The sequence below is a fragment of the Fistularia commersonii genome, chromosome 12 (assembly GCF_037954325.1).
Source record: "Fistularia commersonii isolate RoL2024-O1a breed Wild chromosome 12, RoL_Fcom_v1.0, whole genome shotgun sequence".
In the NCBI taxonomy this organism is placed as follows: domain Eukaryota; kingdom Metazoa; phylum Chordata; class Actinopteri; order Syngnathiformes; family Fistulariidae; genus Fistularia; species Fistularia commersonii.
In genome coordinates, this window is record NC_141295.1 from 7,690,607 (window position 1) to 7,710,139 (window position 19,533).

At 40.4% G+C, this 19,533-nt stretch overlaps 1 protein-coding gene across 3 annotated transcripts in view; it reads right to left on the reverse strand.

The window, feature by feature from the left end:
* The window catches only part of ctnna2 (catenin (cadherin-associated protein), alpha 2), a 270,175-nt gene extending 257,953 nt beyond the window's left edge, over nt 1-12,222 (reverse strand). For all 3 annotated transcript variants that reach the window (XM_086156790.1, XM_086156789.1, XM_086156791.1), the window contains exon 1: nt 11,978-12,222. The gene's annotated coding sequence lies outside the window, so the exon portion shown is untranslated. The remainder of the gene's footprint in view (nt 1-11,977) is intronic.
* Nucleotides 12,223-19,533: the final 7,311 nt, after the last annotated feature.

A 19,533-nucleotide genomic window follows, 5' to 3' on the forward strand; every position in this document is an offset into this window, starting at 1 on the left:
GAGTAAGGACCTCTTCCATTGGCGTTCAGCCGCTCTGAGGGTCCGTCTGTCACTACGCACGGTGTGAGATAGCCATGGAGCTGGTGGGGTTGGGCACAGGTCTGGAGGTGAGGGGGCAGAGTTGTTCTTTTGAGAAGGAGAGGATGGAAATCAGTGTGTCAGTAGCTTCATCAGCAGGAGAAGGGAAAATGAATTGATAGTGGGGAGAGAGGCAGTAGCGGATGAGGCAAGATCCATGGGATTCAGTGAACGGAGGTGTCTACGTAGAGACCGGGTGGGCAGTGGGGGGAGTTGAGGGAGAGGGGGAGAGGGCAAGGGTGCAGGTGATGAAATGGTGATCTAAGAGCTGTTTCTTATCAACGATGACCGAGATGTTAGTCGGAGGGCAGTTTCTGGTGAAGATTATGTCAAGCTGACGACCGGCCGCATGGGTGGGAGGGGAGGGAGAGAGATGAAGGTCAAAGGAGGAGAGGTGAGAAACTAGTGGTTCTTGCTTATCGTTTTCCCCACAGTTGAAGTCACCAAGAAGAGTAAGAGTGGAATCGTCACTGGGGAAGTGTGATATGAGTACATCAAGTTCCTCCAGAAATAACCCGAAGGGCCTAGGTGGACGGTACACAACTATAATAGTGAGTCTCACCGGGTGAGTGACAACGACGGCATGGAACTTAAAAGAGTATGGAATAAAGTGTGGGACGGAAACAGGAGAAGATTTCCATTCCAGGCAGATTAACGAGCCGGTTCCACCGCCATGCTCATTTGCTCTGGGGGTGTGAGTGAATGTGTACATATCGGAGGGCAGCTGGTGTGGCTGTGTTTGCCGGTGTAATCCATGTTTCTGTGGGAGCTAGAAAGTTTAGTGTGCAAGTGGATATACGGGCTGCAATGAACTCTGTTGACTTTTCTTTCACTGCTGACAGGCAGTTCCAGAGAGCCCCAGATACCTCCTGTTTACTGTAACTGGATGCGGTTGGATATATGAGGTTGGAAGGGTTGCGGCGTCTAAGTGCGACCCAACGTCTGCGGGTGGGTGCTACACAGTAGATGGGAAGGAAGCACATGGTCTAAACTAGGGAAGCAGTTGGTGCCTGGTTGTAACTGGGTTTTGTCAGTTTTACTTGACTGCGTTTTCGCTTGAAGAAGTTTTTTCCTTAAATAAGTTGACTGCCTTGTTTCGCGTTTGCCTTCATTCACAGTGCCCTTCACTAAGAAAGTCCAGCTTTCAAGTGCGACTGGAATTTAAGGGGCCCTAATTGTGGTCAGTCACCTACAGGTGGGAGACTGGGATACGCCCGGACACACACGAAGTTGATGGGCCAATCAGAAACCAAAACCAATCACAAACCAACAAGGACTTGAACCACAACAACAACAGCAACAGCAACAACAAAAGAAACAAGCTAGTTTCAAACTGCATACTAAGGTAAATTAACTTCTACTCACAATAATTAACTTCTAGACAAGGTATGCTACAACAAGTTTCTTGATAGTTATTTAGTTAGGGGAGTTGCTTACTGGAATGTAGAATGCTAGTCTCCTGGACTCTTCTCTGTTCTGAATTACAATGGTGAATTGCAAAACCCAAGGAGAAACAGCAGAATACCTGAATTAGTCTACCTACATCCAATATATTTTCAGTTTTCAGTTCCCCTTGTGGCAGTTAAAAACAGATGTGTTCATATGCAAATTATACATGTATACATGGCTGTAAAAAATGTTCAAAAGCTGTATCCTTGATCAGGCAAAGCTATATTGATACAATCTATAAACATTATAAGCAACTAATCTGATGAGCACTTTGATGTTTTTGTCAGACTTATAGGCATGAAACAGAACTTAGAACAAATACCTCATTCTGTCAGGCTGCACCTATCTACTGCTGACACTGTACTTTCAAGCAATGCTGGATCATCCATTTCATTATCCCCCTAAGACAATAAAGTACTCTGTTCTTTTTTCATCTTAGCAAATAGTTATACTGATACACACACACACACACACACACACACACACACACACACACACACACACACACACACACACACACACACATACATACATACATATATACAAAACTTTGATGATTTTGCAAAATGCCAGAATTTGCATTTTCTTATGCTACTAGACAAGATTTAAATTTAAGAACAGAGCTTGTTTCAATATGATATGATTTAAATCACGTATAACAACCGAGTTAACAAAAATGTTCAAGTCAGACAAAAATAAAATGAAAATTAGAATGCAATAAAATCCAATTCTCATCTTATATCAAATCTAGTCAATCTAAATGTAATGTTCAAAGATGTTTAAATGTCCCAGTATGGAGATTCGTCCATTAAGCTAATGTTAGACTTGTTAGTTAAAAAAATATCAACACAACAAACTTCTCACTGAGATATACAAAAGATTGCAATAAAGCAGTTTGACTTCATTTCTGAAACATTTGCAGCAGAAAAATTACATGGAAATATATCAATGCAATTGATTGGGTCATGATTCTTCATTACGCACAGGACTAAGCAGTTTAAAGTGTCCAAAATTTACCAAATGGTTGGCTTACAACCATTATCCTAAAACCAAAAATTAAAAAAAAAAAAAAAAAAAAAACACAAAATCCCTCTTAGATTCAAGCAAATTAAATAGATTCACCCATTCATTCATTGTCTATAATGATCCTTCACTCACTTTATCCTTCACTCAGGGTCACAGGGGGCTGGAATCTATTCCAGCAATCATTGGACGAGAGGCGGCCCACATCGACACCGTCAATCACAGGGCAACATACAGTATAGAAACAAACAGTATAGAAACTCCCTTATTCACATATCATGACAATTTGGGGTCTGCAATTAACCTCCTGCATGTTTTTTGACTGTGGGAGGAAAACCAGAGTACCTGGATATAACCATGCAGACAAGGGGGGTGAGCATGCAATTTCAACATAGGAAGCCTCCCTGTCAGAATTGAAACAGTAACTGTGAGGTGCTGTGCTGTGACTTGAAAGTGCGAAACACTGAGCCCATCTACCAATATTATTCTGTAAGTGCTGTAATTAATGCTAAAATGAATAATTAACTATTTCATATTTAAAAATAAATTTGATTAAAATTATGTTAAAAAAGCAAATTCATATGTGTGTTACAAGATCGAAAATTGGGTAATTTCTTTGTGTGCTTAATTTGTTGTGTACTTAATGTTTTGGTCCGGAACTTATGTTTAATACCTGTGTGCTGCCACGATAGATGTAACTGATGCTCTTACTGCTAAGCAAGGCCAAAGGTGTCAAACACCTTTCTCACAGCAAGCGGCAAATGAGGTATTTTCTTAGTTTTAGTAGTGCATTTGTTTATGTTTACAATACATGACATTGCTTCTTTGTTGTGAGCTGATACATTTGTTTTTTTGAAAAGAAGAAGAGACAAAATAAATGGCAGTAAAAAAACGATCCGTGTGTGTGTTGTGACGAGAGCTACAGTGAGAGCAACCTGCTCAACACGGGTAGGAGAGATGAAGAGAACAGTGTAACACTGCGACAAGAGTCCAGCGCATCCAGCGCATCATAGAGGCAAGGCCCATAAACATTGTTAGCGTAACAATAAGAAGCAAAAGGGATTAGACTGTGTCAAAAGAGCAATTTTTCTAGGTAAAGCCAGCAAGTGCTCTGCCAGTCTTCAAGCTAAAGTGGTGTGAGTCATGGCTCAACATTAAAGCTGCTATCAAGGATTCAGGTCTATTAACCTTGCAAACTATTAAGCCCACATGTTTTGAGATGTATTTGATGTGAAGAGGTTTATCATTTTTGATTGTCAAAAGGGTTTAGGGTAGAAAATGATATAAGTGAATATTAGGAATTGTGTGTTTTGCGTTTTATTATCCCACAGGTCAAAGGGACATTTAAGTTGAAACTGAAAGTGTGAAAGGTTTATGTGAGATAATCAAGTTTAAAGGGATGTGCTTATGTGAAATCTTATACTACCTAACGCATTAGTGGTATAATCCATTTTTGATATATTCCCCCTCTAATCAAGATTTATATTTCAAATATTGTCCAAATATTTTCACTTGTTCTATTTCAATTAGGCTATAGGTTTGATGAGTTGCTAATGCAGGTCTTTGATGCCATTTGTATTTAGAAATTGAGTTAAGCAGACTCAGATGGTTTGCATACAGTGATTAAGAGTCTCCTTAGCGATTAACATTTAAGCTTATCATACTTTGCATTAACACAGTCATCCAAGCTATCTCAAATGTCTGGCACAAGCACTGAGTCCTGCTTTAAAAATGCAGGATCACCAGCTGAACCTGAAGCCTTAATGAGTAAATCAACAGAAGTAGAAAGGCCACGAAAAAGAAAAAGAATTCAAACTCTGACAGAAAAGGGACAAGAGCTTGAAGAAGAAAGGCTCCGGACCTTACAATGTTGATTTAAAATGATCTATGAGAAGTGGAGGTATCACATGCAAGAGTAAGCAAGGAAATAATGTCTCAGTCTAAGAAGATTATTTAAAGGAGCTCATTGAAGGTATTAAAGCTACATGTTCTCAAGGAAAAGCTGTCAATGAAGTTACATAGAGTGCAAACTCCTGAACCAGATTTGCGACAAAGAGTCGATGCATGCATATCACTTTCAGATTGCAATGTTCTAAGGGCAAAAAGACAACTGTCAGGACATCCAGAGAAGGAAGAGGAAGAACCTTGGCCTGATTTTGGATCAGTCCTAAATTCCACAAGTTCTCTATCTAGGTCTCATCAATAAAATAATAGTTCTGTCAGCTCCAGTATCTTCTCAGTCAAAAGAAACGAGGCTGTGGTGGAGGCTGCAGCTGCTCAAGAAATTCTGGGGGTGTTGGATGAACAAGAAAAGGAAACAATAGTACTGCAAAGCCTGGAGCCTGAAGATAAATAATGACTAGCACAATTTGAATCTGAGAAGCGAGCCAGATAACATGCAATTCAAGAGAGGTGCAGAAAGCTTGACCTACTAGAATAAGTAAAGAACCTAAATTCTGCAAGAGCTTGAGAAAAGGTCTATGATCAAACCAGAAACTGCAGAGCACTTCACTACTGAATAATGTTGAACCAGCAGTGGCATTTTAAGTTTCTGACCCAAAAGATCCATTATTCATTCTTCAATCTCAGCCAGTCATAACCCAACTCCTTCATGTTTTAAGTCCACCTTTCATTCCACAATTTCAGCTAGTCATAACTTAAGCCCTGCATGCCACAACCCCCCATCTAAGCTGATCATACCTTGCATTAACACAGTCATTCAAGCTATCTCAAATGTCTGGCACAAGCACTGAGTCCTGCTTTAAAAATACAGGATCACCAGCTGCACCTGAAGCCTTAATGAGTAAATCCCCGGAAGTAGAAAGGCCACAAAAAAAGAAAAATAATTCAAACTCTGACAGAAAGGGGAAAAGAGCTTGAAGAAGAAAGGCTAAAGACCTTACAATGAATAATGTTGGACCAGATGCGGAATTTCAAGTTTCTGACCCCAAAGATCCATTATTCATTCCTCAGTCTCAGCCAGTCATAACCCAACTCCTTCATGCTTTAAGTCCACCTTTCATTCCACAATTTCAGCTAGTCATAACCTAAGCCCTGCATGCCTCAACCCCCCATTTAAGCTTATCAAACCTTGCATTAACAGTCATTCAAGCTATCTCAAATGTTCTCCAGTTCGCAACATACACAAGTTAAGCTCACTCGCAAGCCATGTAACCCACATCACAGGTTTCAGTGGGTCAACCACTCATTATACAGTTACAGAATGGCTCCAATGTTTCTTTGGTCAGTGCACCAGCGGAAGCTATCAGTGCCAGTCGTCTCGCAACCAGAGTCTGCAGTATTTATTGGAGATTCTTTGAAGTTCAATGATTGGCACTGTCATTTGTAACATTATTTAAAAGGAAAAACCTTCCCAAGACTGAAAAATTGTTTTACATAAGACACTATCTAGGTGGCACTGCAAAGAAGGCAGTGGAAGCATATGACTCAGCCTGGCAACTGTCGGAAAAAGCTTTGGAGACCCATTGCAACTGTCGGAAAAAGCTTTGGAGACCCATTCATAATAGGAAAGTCCTTCATAGATAATTTGCATGGATGGCCAAAAATAAAGATGGCTGTGAGTTAAAATTATTTGCAGATTTCCTCCAGAGTTGCAAAGCTGCAATGCCCCACATCAAACCATTAGAAGTCATAAACGACTGCAATGACAGTCAAAAAATTCTATTGAAACTGCCAGACTGGAACTGCAAGGTGATGGAAAGTAGACTATCAAATGCCACATCCCATCATTCAAAGAGTTGGTCGACTTCCTATCAAAATACGCAGATCCCACTTGTGATCCCATCTCATCCATTCAAGTAGTCAAGAGGATAGAAAGGAAAAGACAAAAGCAACACCGTGGTCAGAGTGTCCAAGCAAAGACACTGTCCACAAACGCAGCACAATACAATATTCCATGATGTGACTTCTGCAAGAGAACAGGACATGCCCTTTCCAACTGTAGGAAGTTCTGTGAAAAGAAATATGTCAATATTGTGTAAAGTTTGTCCAGTTTGACAGAAAACCTTTCCTTTGGGTGCTGGAAGACAGCTCATCACTCAAGGAGGTGTGACAACAGAAGTACATGGGAAAGATGTCGGAATTAAACATCCAACATGTTTACATGTTGAGAAGATTTCAGAACATCAAACATTCATATCTCCAAAGGGAGACAACATTTTAAAGGACAAAGCAGTCATCAAAGAACCAGTTTTGACAGGGCGAACTAATATTCATGCGAGCAGGCTTAAGCATACGGACATCCCCAAACATGACCAGTCTGGCTTTCATCCATAAAGCAGCCTGATTCAGAAATTCTGGTCTATCATCTCCTGGACACGCAGAGCGATACAACTTTAATTTTGGATAAGGTGGCTCATGACCTCGACACAAGAAAGGAGAATGCTTGTTTGCAACTGTCTACTATGTCCAACAGGTCAACAGACGTACCTTGTCAAAAATTGACAAATTTGCAAGTTAGAGGATATAAGCAAGACAAAATAATTACATTGACACCACTTTTCACAAGAGAGCTCATCCCAGCAGACAGGGTGCCTATTCCAACTTCCCAGAGAGCTCAAAAGTGACCTCACCTAGAACAGCTAGATGACAAGATCCACCATTAGATTGTGAAGTAGGCCCTCTATTTCGTTGTCAGCAACTGTCAGCAAGCCCTCCTTCCAAGAGAGATCCTGTCTGGTGAAGAAAATGATCCCTATACTCAGTGCACATATCTTGGCTGGAGCATCATTGGTTGCTTTAGCAAAGTAACTGCAGTGATCCAATATTAACAAGCCAGAGTCATAGTACGTCAAGTGACACCTATCATGCAACTGTCAGTAACATTCAGAAGAGAAGAGCACTTTGGATCTAAAACTCATGTCAAGGAACTCAATCCAACAGACATAATCAAGGGTCTTGAATCCGATTTCACAGAACACATGTCCATTTTTTGAATGACATCATCACTTGAGGAGACACTGAGAGGGTTCCACAAGCTGAACTTGAGAACCAACCTGCCTGGTACATTCAGCACCACGGAGTTTATCATCCACACAAAACTAGGAAAATCTGTGTGGTTTTTGACAATTCAGCAAACTTTCAAGATATCTCTAAATGATAATCTCTTAACTGGACCAGACCTGCCTAACACATTAGTTGGAGTTCTATGCAGATTCAGGAAAGGGCCAAAAGCTATAATGTGTGATGCAGAAAGGATGCTTCACCAGTTTCATGTGGCAAAGAAACATTAAGACTACCTAAGGTTCCTCTGGTGGGACAACGGTGATCTGAATTCCAAACCCTCAGTGTACCGGATGAAAGCGCACCTTTTCGGGCAGCTTCATCTCCTGGTTGCTCCAACTTTGGATTTAAACATCTGGCATCTCAAGGTCTTGGAAAGTTCAGTTAAGAGTCCATCGAGTTCATACAAAGAAGCTTTTATGTAGATGATGGCTTAATAAGTGTAAACTCACCAGGTGAAGCCACACATCTGATTGAGGAGTCAAGAGCTTTTTGCAAAACAGGAAATCTTCTGCTGCACACATTGATATCAAATAACAAAGAAGCACTTGCCACAATACTGCCTGACGAACAGATGCAAAGCAAAGATCTAGACATGGCCCTCTGAGAACCTCACGCTGAGCTCTTGGGGTTCATAGGTACGTTGAAGTAGATGAATTTCAGTTCTGAGTTGTGATAAAGGAGAACCCACTGACAGAAAGAGGGGTTCTCTCGACTGTTGTTCTGTTTATGACCCTTTAGGATTCGTAGCTCCTTTCATATTAGTGACAAACAGATCCTACAGGAGCTACACAGATACAAAGTAGGCTGAGATGAAGATCTCCCTGAACACACTCTGACATGACGGAAGTCATGGCTTAAAGATCTGCTTCATTTGGCTGCCTTGAAGATCCTAAGAAACTATTGTCCATCAAACTTTGGAAAGGGCAAGCATTATGAGCTTCAAAACTTCTCAGATGCAAGCTTGGATATGGATATTGTGCATGCTCATACCTCAGAGCAACAAGTGGAGCAGGACAGATCCGTTGTTCACTTGCCATGGAGAAGACGAGGATAGTCCCAACCAAATTAATGACCATCACCAACCTGGAACTGTCATCAGCAGTGACCTCAGCTCATAATGGTGCTGTCATTAAAAAGGAGCTTGAGATGGAAAGTCTAAAATAAATGCTTGTAAAATAAATGCTAGTAAGAAACAATCCGTGTGTTATGACAAGAGCTACATATTGTATCTGCAAGTTGCTAGATGGATAAATACTGGTAAACACTGATAAATATTGACAAACTGCTCTCAGGTTGATCATGGCCACATTAGACATATAAACCATCCATATTTATTGGTAACTTAAATACTTTAATCAAACTAGTGCATGGACATGGGAAACCTGAAGGGATGGGGGTGAGGGGTTGTAGCCATGAGCAAGCAACTTAAAAAGCTAAGGACCAATGAGCTGCAACCCAGTAACACAGTGCCTAACCAATAAATTAATAACCAACTGTGTTTTCTTTCTTTTTACAACTGTCATGTAAGAAATAAGTCGGTTTCATTTTCATGTTACTATTCCATAATTATATATGGGAATATTCAAGGTTAGCATTGACTATGTTGCTTTTAGTATAGCTTACCTGCAAACTGAAGTTTAAGTCAAAAGCTACTTTTAGTCATTTGAATGTATTGTTGAGTGACAATGCTTGCAGCATGTTTTAGAAATAATGATGTGTCTTATTTTGTCAATGTTCTTTCTGCCAATGTATAAAATCATTTATAAGGTATTTTAATTAACACAAGTATATATTAAGTGTTTGAATTCTGATACCTTTACAACCATAGCTCTAAAAATAACAAAATATATTCTCGTGTTAAAACGCAAGTTAGAATATCTAAGCAGCAGGATATGGGATAAGATATTCTTTATTGATCCATCCATCGTCTGCCACTTATTCTGCACTCAGGGTTGCAAGAGCTGTCATCGGGCAAGAGGTGCGGTACACCCTGGACGGGTCACCAGTCAATCCCAGGGCCGCATACAAAGACAGACAATATTAGCACACTCACTCATTCGGGCATAGGGTAAGGCAGAAGCGCAAACCACTGTGCTACCGTGCCGCCCACTTTATTGATCCCCATAGGGGAAATTCTTTTGCTACAGGAGCACAACAATGACAATGTCAATAAATATGTATATAAATATAAATAAGATAGGAGAATATACAGTATACTCTGAGGTTTGAGGAGTCAAAATTGTATTTGGCAACATTAAATGTTCTTCATTTCCATTGGATAATCAGTCATTCAAAACCAACATCAAACACATAAAATACTTTTGGCAACGAGGCACCTAATAAAGAGTTAATCCTGCTGACAGAAGCAAGACAGATATGTTACGTTTTCTGTAAAATACAACAAGTAGTCCTGGGGTGTTCAAGCTGGGCTTCCTTTCCCAGGAGACACAAGGCATTAGAGAGCACTCCTGAGAGTCATTGATCGTACCGCCTCAATAGTAAATTATGTCTTTTCTCCATTCAAAGTTATACATACAGTCTTTATCTGTATATTATAAATGGATACACAAATAGTGCTTGAACATTCAGGATATTGCATATACAGTAGGTGGCCAGCTGACAAATCTCGCATTTATATATCAAATGCTAGCAATAAATTAGTTAGCAATACATAAAAAAGGCAATGAAAATGATTTATCCACCAACAAGAGAAAAAGCAACTCAATATTTGACATCTACTGAAAAAACAGTTTTCAAATCTATAATTACTTCCACAACTCACCAGCTGAATTATAAAACTGCCGATGTTCACCAACATGAAGGAAGGTGTAATAAGGAAAACAGATCTGTTTAACACAGCAAAGTAACGTTTTTTTGGTTTTGATGGTGGTTTGCTGAGAGTAAGTGGAGTGAAATACATATTGGCCAAGGTATTTGGGCACATTTCATACAGTGACATTCTTCATTTTATTGTTTGTTGGTATATTCGTTTTGACATACAGTCATACAGAAATTGTAGATTGCACATTTCTAAGCAGTATTATTGATAAATGGGCGACCAAAGTCATGTAAGAAATTAATTATTCAACTTCAGGCAAATGTCAACTGTAATGTCAGTGAAAAAGTGTGAATAATCTAAAAGGTATCTTGTCATTTGCAAGCTACCTATTTGAACATGGAATAGAACAGAGGCACTGCGAATCAGAGCATACCCCAAAAGCAAATTAAATTCTCAGTCTCTATATACAGCTACTATGCGACCCCCGAGGCCTCTGGCATTCTGTATCTCCAGTTACAGGATGAGAATGTGAAAAATTACACTGGGTCGCAAACGCTTTGGTTTAACGCCTGCTCTGCAGTTGGGCACTGAAAAATGTAGAGCGAATGGCGCATGCATTTCCACTACAACAGATAAACCGATCCCTGACTAAATTACAAGTGCGCACATATACGTCTTAACTGAGGAAAAACTAGATATTAAACTATATGTAACATATAGACACCCAGAATACACCAAACACTGAATTAACATGATTGAATGAAAAAACAAACAAACAAACAAACATATAACGCCTATCTCCCAAACATTTATCGTAGTGTAAAGGAAGGTTGACGTAAAGCTTGGTGAAGTGTTCCCTTTACTAAACGAGCGTATAGGGGGTTACTATAAAGTACCGGTGAACTTGCAGGTCGAAGCAAGGCGTAATTCAATAGGTCAGTGCCGTGAAATCAAGACATGGGCATAAATGGTTTCTAACAACAGCAGGTAACAATAATATGAAAATAATATGGAATGATGTTAATAGCAAAATCAGCGTGAATAACAGCATGCAGACAAAGAGGTACAAATAGCACCACAAAGCATTCTTTATTGCCCAAACGGCACTATGGCACTAACTTTGGCGAAATTTTAACGTGGCTCACATATTGTTAATCCAGCCAAGTAATATTATTATTTGTAATTATAAGACCGGTATTAAGCTAGGATATACAGTGTATAAGCGGTCTCACTTAGCTTAGCTAATACACTAGCTTAGCTGCCTAGCTTAAATCTGCCTGAAAAGCTCTATCAGGCAGGAGCAGGCTTTCAGCACTGGGCTTCATGGATAGCAGTCCAGAGTGCTGATAGCAAAGTAGGCGACGAACGGGCCAAATGATAAATAATACAGACGCATGTTGTTACAAAATGGCTGTTAAAATGTGTGTGCTGTAATTTGTTTAACTACCACCTCAACTGGCTTCAGTACAATGAAGTATGAAAAGCCGGACCTCGCCTAGGCTAGCGAGGCTGTGCTGTTAGCAGCACAGCAGCTCAGGGAACGACGCAAGTTAAGCGTTTAATGTAACGTATCAATCGGGTAGTAATAAAATGATAAACCAATTTATAAAACTAAATACGTACCTAGATGTGTTGGAGATAACACCTCTGACAGGTCCTAAAAGTGTGTACAGCTGCTGACTTGACGGTGTGCTCCCAAATTACAGCGTATTCCTCCGATAAATCACAGTTAACAGTCGAAAAAATCCTCAATCCAAACGCTTTCCCCAATGCTGTGGTGCTGAATCTGAGGCTGCACGCTTCTGTGTCTTGGAAATGCCTTGTCCTACGGCTCTCTGCTAAGTAATGACCACTCCCAGCGACCCAACCACAACAGAGTAGGCAGGCGCTAATGATGACGCTCCTGAAACGCAAAGCCTTGTAATAAAGTGCCCACTGTGGTACGTCCCAGGATTGTCAAATCAGTTGCGTCGCCGTCGTTTGACGCATGCGTTTCTTAGCCCAAGAACGCGCCCTGTCAGTGAACACATTGTTGGGAGGTTTTCCGGGCCGTTCGCGTAGATCGTGGCAGCTCTAGATGCAATCAGATGCAATCAGATAGATGCAACCAGCCGACTATAAATCCACTGAATAGAAAATTTATGCACGTAGTGAGAGATGACATGAGTGGGAGAGTTGGTGTGAGAGAGGAGGATACAGAGAGTAGGGTTAGATGGAGAAGGTCGATTCGCTGTGGCGACCTCCGAAGGGAAAAGCCGAAAGGAAAACAAGAAATCCAGTAAATGAGATACCAAAAAACACGTTATAGCAGTAAAAAGGCACACTCTATATACCATGGAAAAACGAGAAAAATTGATATGATAATTTACTGGTATAAAACAGGGCACATAAAATAGTTGTGTGAGCATCTGATCTTTCATCCGTCTATCCATTATTTGCTTATTCTGCAATTAGGGTCGGGGTGATGTTAGAGCAGACCCGGGCATTTAACGGCCCGCGGGCCACATCCGGCCCGTTTAGCTTTTTTATCCGGCCTGCCAAACTATTTCTTTGAATATTTTAACAAGCATTTTCAATCAATGCTGAATTAGAAACTCCTTAATTTTTACTTTTGTTTGAATCTGTATGTATGATTACATACAAAATAATGATATATAAAATGATCATTATTGATTTTAAAGTTGAAATAAAATGCCAAAATATGAAATATATAAATTGCAATTTTCATTTTGTTCACTTTACGTGATACCTAGGTGGCCTGTGCATAAAAACTACGTAAGACATGTGGCCCGCCGGCCAACACAATAGCTCACCCATGTGCCAGAGGATATCCCAACTGTCACTAGACAAGAGGTGGGGAACACACCGGAGAGGTCGCCAGTCAATTGCAGGGTCACATATAGAGACAAACAGCCATTCACGCTCTAATTCAGACATTTGGACAATTTTTCCGATTTATACGTTTTGCATCTAATGTTAATATAATATTAATAGCACTGTGAAAAGTTATTTTTCAAAAAGTCAGATCTAATCAGTCAAAATGCACAATTCTGAGAGTGTGGAGATGCTGTGTGTGGTTTGGCTTTATTTGCCAATACGGAACAAGTGGAACAATTATTTCCACTTTTAAATATTTGTTAACACTTCACCATATATGAATTTGGCCACCAGCATTGTAACAATTGCAACTAACTGTGCATGATAAATAAGTTGTGTCGTATTATATCAGGGTTTATGGAACCCTTACTTTCTGCACCTGTCAACTTATACTCTATGTCCAAAGTGATAAACAAGAAGGTGTTCTAGTTTCCAGTTTTTGTTTTGTTTCAGTTATTTCACCTTCAACGATAAAAGTGGCTTGCTGTCAGGAGGCAAGAGGGAGAGACTACCTACCTTCTCTTGCTTTGACAATAAGTGTTTCGACCGCCAACTGAACCTGAGGTGGGAGACAAGCCTGGCTTGGATTACCTTTCCCATCTGCAAGAGCGTCTCAGAGGGATGCGCAAGGTCGGGTCAAAACAGAAGCAGGCTTATGAAATGCTAGTGACAATGATGAATTTGAATATAGGGCAGACGAGAAACACCTAGCTACATAGTATGCAGACAACAACTTGCTCCACAACACCAGCAAAATCAAAAAGATTATTGTGGACTTCAGGAAAGAGAAAGGAGACACTCATGCCCCCCTCCACATCAACGGCATGAAAATGGAACAAGTCTCCAGCTTCAAATTCCTTGGGACTCACATCTCTGAGAACCTGTCGTGGACAACTACTATATCCAACCTGATCAAGAAGGCCCATCAATGTCTCTTCTTTCTGAGGACTCTGAAAAAGAACCATCTGTCTGCTGACATCCTGGATAACTTCTACAGATGTGCAATAGAGAGCATCCTGACCAACTGTGTGTCATTTTAGTGTGGAAATTGCTCTGTCACTGATTGCAAGGCACTATCGAGGGTGGTGAAAACCGCCCGATGCATCATAGGCACTCAACTTCTTGCTATAGAAGATGCCGACAAAAAGAGAAGCCTGCACCGGGCGCACAGCATTCTCAGAGACTCCTCTCATCAAGCTAACAGACTCTTCCAGCTCCTCCCCTCCAAGAGGCGATTCAGAAGCCTGCAGATCAAAACCAGAAGGTTCAGGAATAGCTTCCACAGTGTTTACCCTACTGAACTCGGACGATAGGTGATCTTCACCACCATCTTATCCTCTTATACTCACCAACACCTGTTCACTGCACTCCTCTCAGCTCTGTATCAATCGTCATTTTTCATAGCTGTATATCTGGCTATAACGTATTCTCTTCAATAGCATCTGGCAGCTGCTCATTTGGTTACACTGTCTATACTTGTATATTCTGTAAAATTCTGTTTAATTGTTCATATAGCATCTCTATATTATCCATTCTGTAGAGTTCTATACGACGCCTGCATTTTTATAGTTCCAGCCATACATTGCCATCTTTGCTCTGCCATACTAATCACGACCTATTTGTACATAATCTGCACGTAATTATCCACCATACTTGCATTAGCTGTACATATTCTACTCATATCTTATCCACCTTTACTTGCACTAGCTGTAAAACAAAATTGCATTGATTCTTTAACCTGCATTTATCAGTAAATACTGCACATTCTGTACATATGTACTTCTGCTTTTTGCACTTCTGATTAGATGCTAACTGCATTTCGTTCTCTGTATCCTTACATGGGTAATGGCAATAAAGTTGAATCTAATCTAATCCAATCTAATCTAATCTAATGTAATCTAATCTAATCTAATCTATTACCATATGGTGGTCCTGCACCGGGCCAGATTGGATGTAGTAGAGGGTGAGTCAAGGGCTGAAGACTAGCCTTTGGAATCCATTTCATCAACAAGGCCTACCAGAGGGCATCTAACCAACCCTCTCATTTGACAATGTCCTACACCAGTGGTTGCCAACCCTGGGCCGCGGACCGGTACCGAAATAATCGATTATATCCATTGGATTTATTATCTGAGTCTTACAATCTTATTTTGAAAAATCTTTATTTTGAAAAATGACCAGAACCTCTTGGTTACATCTCGGTCAACTGAGTGCCAAAAATATAACCCACAAGCTAGCAAAATTAGTAAAAAGACGTCAGACGGAAAGTTTCTTTTCAAAGGGGAAAAGGTGGATCCACACGATGGATTCATATTTATTATCATTGTCAAAATATAAACAATCTACATGTACCGCACCCCACCTCCTCCAGTCCGGGGTAAAATTGTCAAGCATTGACTGGTCTGTGGTGATAAAAAGGCTGGGGACCACTGTCTTACACTACGAAATGGATATTTTTCTTTGCAAAGGGCACCTGACTAGCTAGAGGGTGGCTAAGAGGTGCGTTGTGGGGAAACAAGCAGAAGACCAGTTATTCAGTTCTCATACTCCCTCAACCTCATCTTTGATAAAATATAGTCCTTACTGCCTAATCAATGGAAACTGGGGATAAATGTCCCTTTATTCTGCCCCCCTCTCAAGACTTTTCACTGACCGGTATGTGAGAATGGTGTATTCATTTACAAAATAAATTTTTCTATTTCCTTTACATTCTTCTCCCTCCTAATGGAGATCTGTCTACAGACCACCTATTTCCAGTACAACAGCGGTTTCTATCCACAAAAACACGGACGCGCTGTGTGGTTGTCCTTATCCCCCATAGTGGCAAACTTATACATGGAGGAGGTTGAGAGCAAGAGCCCCGCCTACTTTGAAGTAATATAACTGCCCCCAGCCCTGGCAGTTATATTAGGAAACTGCCCACAGAACTGAAGAAGCCTCTTGAATTAAGGGTTAAAATGTCTTCAAGTGAAGAAATTTCAAGTCCAGTTGCCACAACAAGAAGATTCCAACAAGAGTTCACACATGACCTGGATGACCGAGAACCTCCATAGATCTCGCCCTCTTTTTAGCTTTTTAACTTCTGTCCCTCTATTTCAAACAGCTGGAGAATAACAAGCTCTGTTTGTCTCTACCCCTTGTTACTTTTCCTTTGCTCTGCCTTATATGTAGCCACAAGCACCTGTATTGTTTTAAACAATACAATTCTGGGTTAAAAGTCCCTTCCAATGACCAAGGTCTGTCAATATCAGGCCAAAGTTTGCTACCTTTTCTGACACTTTTCCAAAACCTTATAGGAGTGTAAATCACTTGATAATTCATGTCCATCTTTGGCCTTGTAACATTTTATTCCTGTATGTTTATCCTGTAACAGTCATCAAAGTCAACATGATCCCCGCAACATAATCAATGTGATTTTTTTTCATCATAATACGAGGGTTAAATCAAATTAACATTTTCATTAATTAAAAACTTTGGTTGATCAGTCCATTGCAAAGCTTCAGAACAGAGATAAGTGATATCCCCTACAGATGTCAACAACCATACTCCATTAACCTCAGATTAAAAGATGTTTTATTATAACAGCAACAGATGAAAATGTAATGTATGAGACTATATTTTCATTTATTCTTTCATTGACCCATTCATTAATTGACCCTGACACCCAAACCTGTTGCTGCTGTAAGGATTGCTGTACACTGCTGGTTGCCACTTTTGCAGGTTTGTACTGTTTACACATTTTTTATATTCTTTACTTTTCTTTCTTGCATATTTTTATTTTCATTTTCTACTTTTTTCCACTGATATTTATATGTCTTACCGTTTGTACATTATTAACTACCTGCACTATCCACTCTCGGCTGTGTGTGAAATTAATTTCCCCACTGAGGGATGATTAAAGGTGATGGACGTATTCTATTCTATTCTATTCTATTCTACTCTATTAATCAGTCAAATAAAGGAAGGAAAAAGAGAAAAAAAATATATAAAGTGAGTTATGGATACTCAGGATCCTGATGCAAAATGCAATAAGTAATTTGATGCTTATTGTCATTTTTGCACGCTATCTGCTAACATTTGGGTCATTGAACTCTAAACCTATCCTATTTCTCTCAATAAAACATTGTATACATTCAAAATGTATCATGCTCAACTTTATTCATACAATGTGTGATCATTTTTTAGCATCTGAAGGGTAAATTCTCTAACCAAGGAGAGAAAGGAGGGTCGGATAGGGATGGGGTGGGTACTCCCTCGTTACCACTCTTTCAGAAAAGGCAAGTTTTTAGGCGACCAACATTGAGCTCTACCTCTTTCTCTGAGCAAACATACATTGTGCTCTGGTCGTCAGAGTGAACTCTCTGAAGGAAATTCTTCTCAGGATCAGATTTGATGCAACAAGCCACAGAGTCAGAGAGGAGGAGTACACACAAAAAAACAGAACACTGTCTTCCCAATCAACAATCCCAATCAAAATTTCAATTCTATCTTCTCCCCTTTATTAACCAAAACTATCTGCTCTTAGAACAGAGAAATACAGACATACATAGATGTACACACAGTCAGTTAGAGAAAAAGGGGAGAGGGGACCAGAGATTTCAAGCAATCACTTTCCTAATCCAATCAGAATTTGTATTCCTAGTTTCAATAGTCTTCATTAGGAGATTCTGTCTGTGGTTTTACCCATGCTTGTGCAACTGAACACCACTGTCTCACAGCTAGCATACATGTCCTGCACCAGTCTAATATACTTCTCTGCCGCTCCAGATTTCCTCATACAATACCAGTTCCTCTCTTGGCACCCTGTCATACGCTTTTTCTAAGTCTACAAAAACACAATGCAGCACCCTCTGGCCTTCTCTATACTTCTCTATTAGCATTCACAGAGCAAATAAAGCATCTGTAGCACTCTTTCTAGGCATGAAGCCATACTGTTGTTTACAAATGCTGACTTCTGCTCTCAGTCTAGTTTCCACTACTCTGCCGCAATTCTGCACATCCCCCTTATTCTTAAAATTGAGCACAATCACACTTCATCTCCATTCTTCAGGCATCTTCTCACTCTCTAGGATCCTGTTGAATAATATAGTTAGAAGCTCTACCGCTGCCTCTTCCAGACACCTCCACACCTCCATAGATATATCATCAGGACCAGCTGCCTTTCCACTCTTCATCCTCTTCATTGCCTTCCTAACTTCACTTTCACTAATCTCTGCTACTTTGTGGTCTACAGTAGTCACCCTTCTACCGTTGCCTCTCTTACATTTTACACATTCATCAGCTCTTCAAAGTCTTCTGTCCATCTTCCCATCACTCTTCTAGTATCTGTCAATCCCCCTATCCTTAATATCTCGGACCTGTTTTACATCCTTTCCATCTTTATCTCTGTTTTGCTAACCTGTATAGATCATTTCCTCCCTCCTTACTGTCCAACCAAGCGTACAGGTCATTGTGCGCCCTTTGTTTTGCCTTTGCTACCTCTATCTTTACCTTGCATTTTATCTCCCTGTACTCCTGTCTGTTCAGTTCTCTCAGTATCCCACTTCTTCTTTGCTAACTGCTTTCACTGTATATACTCCTGCTCTTCCTCATTCCACTACCAAGTCTCCTTATCTACTTTCCTTCCAGATGACACACCAAGTACTCTCCTAACTCTCTCCCTGGTAACAATAGCTGTCATTGTCCAATCATCTGGAAGCTCTCCCTGACCACCCAGAGCCTTTCTCAACTCCTCCTTGTGAACCATACACCACTCCTCCCTTTTCAGCTTCCATCACTTTGTCCTCTGCTCGGCCTTTGTCCTCTCGATCCTCCTTGTCACTAGAGTCATCCTACAAACCAGCACCCTATGCTATCTGGCAATGATCTCACCTTCATCTAGCTCATTCCGGACCTTCTCCTTCTCCTCAAACTTACATCCCACCTGTGTGGCATTGCCACTAACAAAGTTGAGCATCACACCTTCAATTTCCAGTTTCAGACTCGTAAGTCTATATGACATTCTTTTCACCTCCAGAAAATTCCTACCAAACTCCTCCTTCAGGATAACTCCTATTCCATTTCTCTTTCTTTCAGTACCATGATAGTAAAACTTAAAGCCTGCTCCTAAGCTTTTAGCCTTACTACCTTTCCAACCAGTCTCCTGGAAACACAGTATAATCCCAATACTCTGAGTCCTTACTCTCAGTCCCAGACTCTTGCATTCCTCCTCTCTCTCTCTCCTTCTGAAAACGCCTTCCTCCTCTCCTTCTTTGACGTATAGTTGCCCACTTTCCATTGGTTCTCTGTGGGTCATTGGTACC